Source organism: Micropterus dolomieu, linkage group LG06, assembly GCF_021292245.1.
Source record: "Micropterus dolomieu isolate WLL.071019.BEF.003 ecotype Adirondacks linkage group LG06, ASM2129224v1, whole genome shotgun sequence".
Lineage (NCBI taxonomy): Eukaryota > Metazoa > Chordata > Actinopteri > Centrarchiformes > Centrarchidae > Micropterus > Micropterus dolomieu.
Window position 1 is genome coordinate 3,062,388 of NC_060155.1, and position 6,791 is coordinate 3,069,178.

The window sequence follows — 6,791 nt, forward strand, 5'->3', positions numbered from 1 at the left end:
TCTGTCTGACCCTTTGCAAAGAATAAAAGACTTCTGGATTGGACTCTTTATTTCAGAAGACTCACTAAAGGACATATTTCCATTACACGGTGTCTGACACAATCACATCAAACCCTGTGCAGAATCTTAGAATCTTCCTGAGTTTTTCTTCATTGAGTTCTCTGATATACCTTCTGAGATCATGTTCGACCTCCTTTTGCTTTGCCCTCATATCGCGCTGGGACCTTCGACAGCCATAACACCTTCTTTGATGTGGGTTTAAGGTGAGCATACATACTTTATCAGTGTCTAATAATTCAGGCTGATCTGTGATTGTGGAATGTCAAATAACGATCACCATGTGCCGATCTTAGTGTTCAGACTCGGCGGTAGAGGCATCTTCAGCCGGAATTGGGTTCAGAGGTTTGACGCTTTTTGGTTTTCTTTCTTAGTTTCATTTTATCCCTGGGCTTTTCAAAAAGACCCTGTTTTCACTTTGAAAATGCAATGCTGTCTTCAAATAAGGGAATGTATTTGACCCAACCTGTTTTTGACCGGAAGAATCACGAGTAACATAATTAATGTCGGCGCGTGTGGGCAGTTCGTTATAAAAGAATAAATTAAAAGGGTGTAACTAAAATATGTTAAAGGCTCGCCGACAACGCCACCTAGGGATAGCTACCCTGAGCCTTAGGACTCACACACACACTTATTATACATTTATTACAATTTAAAAATGTTTAGAAGTTTAGAACAGCCTAACAAATCCCATGTGATGCCACAGATAAAAAAACAAAAGCTAAATAAGAGAGAAGTGTTGCGTGATTTGACAGCTCCCGGCAGGGCAAACAGTCCCTCTGGGGATTCCTCCGTCCCACGGCCCAGCAGCTCCACGGGTCGCTCCACCTGCTCCGCAGTCCTCGCCGCTCGTCCTACAACAGAGGAAGCGCTGGAGAGTAGCGTGCCCACGTCAGTCTACCCGCACCCTATGCCTCACGACACCTCCTGCAGACTGGACGCATCTGTGGCGTATTGCTGCCCTCCTCTGTTCGCTATTCACATCTTAACGCTAATTGCCTATCTCCTTTTGTATAAACCAGTTTTATGTAGGTATTCGATCAGTTTCTTCATTTTGTTCCAACTATCTAAGTTAACGTATGCTAAATATAGTTTCTCCAATTGCTCCCAGGTCTCTAAAAAATTTCCTCCTTTGGCGAGATTATTTTCTACAATGAACTAATACATGCTTCACTGTTTCCTTGTCTCCACATTCACATTTTCCATCAGGGTGTTTACCAATCAGAGCCAGTCCACTCCTCAGCCCACAGTGCCCAGACCTCATCTGGACAGAACAACTGCATCTCTTCTCTTACTTCTAAAAGCACATTTACCTTTCTCTACAGTTCTTTGTACTGAATAATATGTTCTCCCCTTACTTTCGTTTTCCCATAATTTTTCTTTCACTGACCTATTTATTATTTCTGTGTAATCCAGTAGCCCATATTGTAAATTAATTTGAACTCTTTCCTCCAGCACCGCCTTCTTTGCCACCACATCCACCTCATTACCCTCCACACCCATGTGCATGGTACCCACACAAACCCCACCTCATACCCTGCTTTGTGAATTCTATACAACACCTGCATAATTTCCACAAGTAAATCCGGTCTAGATTCCATTCTAGTATCTTTAATTGTAATCAGAGTTGCTGCTGAGTCGCTACATATAACTGAATGCTCCTGTTTATTATCTTCCACCCACTTTAATGCCCATAGGATTGCCACCAGCTCTGCTGCGAAGACCGACATATGATCTGGAATCCTACATCCTTTTTTATAACCTATTTCTGGAATGCTTACACCAAAAGCCACTTTACCGCTCTCAGGATCCTTTGACCCATCAGTATAGATTTGTAGGTGGCCCCCCCATATTTGACACATCCGGGCTTTTATCTCCTTCACTACAGCCTCTGACATATTTCTTTTGGCTTCCACACCTGTTGCTCATTGGTGATTATGATGTCAGTGGAGGTGTGATGTTTAGGGGCAGTCCAGCCACTAAGTAAAACTTTAGAAAGCACAGCACGCAAATTAAAACACACCAGATGCATAAAAAGTCATCTGCCATTTTCTGGCCCTGTCACAACCAGTTTTTGTAGTATTGTTTTGAATTTCTCTCACCAGTGTGTAAAACTGTTGTGTGTGTGTGTTTTGAGGGCTTGTGTGTTATGCCTGAGGGCAAAGTTTGGTTTTTCAGGAAGACTGAATGGTTTTGAGTGGACTGCTGCATTTTGACCTGTAAATAGGATGTTTGGAGAACTGGGTGAGAAGTTGTGGATTTGTGTTTAGAGTTTTGAGAAAAAGAGGCATACTTTCAAGAAATGGGTTTAAGCAATGGAGAAAAACTGTAAATAAGTAAAGTCATTTTTATGGTCCTCCATTTCAGGGTTGCAAAACTATCTTCATAAAGTTACTACGTAGGTTCATTTTGTCATGCTTTTCATATGTGCAATAATTCCTGTCAAGCTCTGTTGAGGTCTGCAACACATTCATGTCACTATCCTCTTGATGTCTTATTCAGGTGCTCCTCCTAGACATTTTTGCATGTCAGTATATCTGTAAGGAATCAGCAGTGACTCTGCTTGACTCTAAATGAACACACTAAAGGCATACTGAAGCAGTACAGGAAACATGGTTGGTAAAGAGTCAGTAATTAAGAGAATTTAAGTTGATAATTGACCCAGGCCTGGAAACAACCATTGGTGTTATTTATGTCTATCTTTAGGCTCTTTGTCGGGAGCATGATGAATTGAGTAAAAACATTATTCACAAATCACACGGCAATCAACAATGCTGTTAAATTAACTTTATATTCTCAGAGAATAAAATCATTAATACTGGACTTCTGCATCTCAGCTGCCATTTCTTTCCTCCATTAGTGTGACGGCTTCCTCTGGGACCCCTGGTCTCGTAGGAAATCTGTCACGGTGATTGACATTTTTGCCAGGTAAAGGAAACTATTATATATATATATAAATTTAATATGAAAGAGTCACGGCCAGCGCCAGTATTTAGTTGAGTGGTCTTTTTAAATCACCTTTTCTTGACCACTGACTAATTCTGAATGTTTTTTCCCAAATCTCTTATCTAAGACCCTGTCTACACAAAACCGTGACTTCTTCTACGGTGTTTGGCCATTCGTCCACATGGAAACGCAGTATCAGGTCTCTGAAGCCGAACATTTTTGAAAACTGCTGCCAGGATGAGGATTTTAAGAAACTCCGGTTGCAGTGTTGTCTGTAGACAGTAAAACCGGAGCTTTTGCATTGCGACGTCAGAGTGCGCACCGTTATCTGCTGTGTTTGATGTCAGCTTGTACGCCAACGTGGCTTTACTGTTAGGGTCTTATCGCCGCCTGGTGGTTTGGCATTCTCTGGACAGCGCTTGATAGCGTGTTTTTGCGTTTTCGTGTAGACAGAGATTTTTTTAAAACGAAGGAGGAAAAACTGTTTATAAAAATACACGTGTCCGTGTGGACTAGGCCTGAGACAACACCTTAACCACTCAGGCACCATCCACACTACTACGTTTTGGTTTTAAAACGGACACCTTTTGCAACATTTGCACCTCCCATCCAGACTATAACGGTGAATCCGAAGACCTAAAACGGAGAAGTTTGAAAACGCTGCCGACCCCGTTTTCGTTTTAAAGCTCTGGGTAGCGTTTTATTGCGGACGGTCAAAAACAGAGGACTTTAGAACGACGCACACGCTCACATTTGGCTCTCTGATTGGGTCTCATCAGTTATGCAAAGCAAAAACACAGTGCTACTGAGTTTTAGTTTTGCTATGTTTATTAAAATATTTTGTACTGTGCAAATAACACTTATAGCCTACACTCATACTTTTGCATTTGCTGTATTTACTTTGTGTTACTGTCAGTAACAGTTCCAGCTCATCGTTGGTCCATTGAAAATAAATATCTGGTGTGGTTCTTCGTCTGTAGTACTTTATTCTTTCGCCAAATCTTCTGCAGCTGCAGCATGGCTGAAAATTCTAATGTAATGTGTAACCAGATACTTTACAGTGGACTCGTATTGTATTAAAATACTTCCTGCATAATTCATAAAAAAAAAGACCAGGTCAAAATGTAGTATATGGCTGGGCCGCATATAAAACCCTTAAGGTTACGAACTGATCAAGCCTTTACTCAGTTTAACACAACCCTCCCCTCCTCAGCTCCGTTTGAGACTGTTCTCATCTGCAGAAATAATCTTCCATCTGCACCCGAAGCAGTTAACACCAGAAATATTTCTACTGTTTGTTTTTCTTAAAGGCAACTAAATAGGCTACTAATTGAAGTAGTTGGGGCTCATACAAGTTTTACATACACGTACAAGATATTCTTTTTATTTATTCAAGAGTATTTTTGTTGTTTTTTCAGTTTTCTTTAGTTACAGTAGCATTCAATTTCGTGTTCTTCCTTCCAGTTGGGTTCAAACACTCAACAGCCGCAGTTACATTAAAACATTCTGCCATTTTGTACATGTATTTACCTTTAGACGTTTGCAGTGACTGGCAGGTAGCATTCAGTGAAATGAATCTAAATCTTTTGCCAAGACAATAATATGCAACCCAAAAACCACTCAAGTAGAAAACAGCACAAATGTTTTATTTTGATTTCACAAGCAGATGCTTGTTCCTTATCACACAGCTATAATCCACAAAACTGCTGCCAACAGGTTGTCATTTTTTTTTCTTCTGAGCACTGAGCTGTAGCGCTCTACATCAACCATTGTGATCACACTAAACACTTAACACCAAGGAGCCACAGTTTACCAAGGCTTCAAGACGGTGGAGCTGAGATGACCGGTGCTCAGTGATGATGTGATCTGCTTTCATTGTGACTGACAATGTGAACAGAGTGACTGAACATTCGGTTAAAACAGGTGAATTATGAACACAGCAGCAGAGTGGCTCAGTGCAGTGAAACTTGTTTAAACTGTCCTTAAGGAAGAAAAACAGTATTGGATAAACTGGGGATCAAATACTCACACACACACATTCAAAGTTTTTCTTCATACAAATAAAATGTTTTGTCAATTAAACCAGGGTGGACTACTTTTCTAGAACTGATTTAGGAAAAAGCACATAAGTGGTCTAATTTATAATTAACCAGATGCCAAACTTTGTTTTACATTCGCCATCCCTGGAAAAACAAAACAAACTCAGTTTTTTTTGAATATTATGCATTTGGCAGATAAACTAAAATCATCCATCAGGAACAATAAATCTGATTTAAACAAAATAAAAACAAATGAAATGCAGGATCATGTCATCAAAGTTATAAAGGCTAATAAAACTGCTGCAGCTGAAATAAACTCTACAGCCACATCGGCTACCTTCTTAATATATTACAGTTTATCATGATACAAATGTTGAAGTAAGAGGAGGTTACCACTTTACATTTGCCTTCTGACAAGCACTGTAAGTTTATTGAAAATCTCTTCAATGTAATGATGCTGTTTTAACACCTCAAAATCCAATTTTATTTTAACAAACATGGTGTGTTACTTTCTGTTGTTAGAAATACATCTCATCGGGCTAATACAGTGCAAAAAGGCAGCTGTAAAGTGTTACCAAATGTACACACATAAAAAACTGTGGGTATCCACAAAAATGTGCTTTTTACCCTCTGTGGGGAGACGTGTTCGTCAGGTCAATGTGCTTTTTTCAATAAACACTTTAGTTACAAACCAGCAAAGAGCTCCACAGACCTAAAGCTGGACTTAGAAACAATTAGTCTGAATAAACTACTTTGCTCATCATGTAAGGCATGAAGAGTACAACAGCAGTACAACAGTTGTACAGCAGTCGAAACTTGAACTGCCTGTTATTACAACATCCGACACATTTTTTAGACGTTGACTGGTATCACCGCACAGACAGACACACAGACTTTGTTCTCGTAACAGAGTGAAATCATCTCTCTCACACACACACACACACACACACACACACATCACTACAGCCTCTCCCATTCGCTTGTGTGCAATTGAGTGTTTTAGTGGCACTGTAATAGCAAAGCAGGTGAAAGCAAACGCACCACAACACTCTTGGGAGATTTCACCAGTTTTAAAAGTACCATAACAAATGTGACACAGACAGAATCCCCAAAACAGTGTTTCAACAATAATGACTAAAGGGCACTGCGATAAACTAGAAAGAAAGTGGCTTTTTTGTACAATCATGTCAAGTATTGGTTCAACAGCAGGGCTGGGCATCCCAGGATGTCAACACCAGTTACTAAATATTTCGAACATGAAGGCAGTTTTAAATGAATCCCTTTTTTGTTGAAAGAAATCAGATATCATTATATTATATTATATAGAGTATAAATAATTTGCCTGACTCTACTAAACACAGCAACATTACATACTAGTCGACCAAACTCCCTAAAGCCCCCTTTTGACCAAATAGTTCCAGGAACTAAGAAGCACCAGAAACTAAACTGAGGAACTAATAAGTCCTTTTTTCAGTTTTCCTGTTTGTGTCCCCTGCATCTTTAGAACTGTGAATATTCAGTAAATTAGCATTATTAAAACAAACAATGGCTTTCTTTAAGAAATCATTTTTCCCATCGTGTTGCTCATTATAGTTTACTACAATAGTACTACCACCTCAAGCAGGGACTTTCTGCAGGCTAGGAACATCGGCCCAGGTTCCTAAGTTCTTAAAAAAGGTTCCTTGATCCCCGGAAAAGTGTTGAAAGGGGCTGTTAGAGTCTATGTAGTCCCTCAAAAATTAACATTGA

General features: G+C 39.8%; 1 protein-coding gene across 3 annotated transcripts in view; it reads left to right on the plus strand.

Annotated features, from left to right (window-relative positions):
- LOC123972848 (disco-interacting protein 2 homolog C) overlaps positions 1-6,791 on the plus strand; it is a 459,676-nt gene that overhangs the window by 107,789 nt on the left and 345,096 nt on the right. The gene's annotated exons all lie outside the window — the stretch shown is intronic.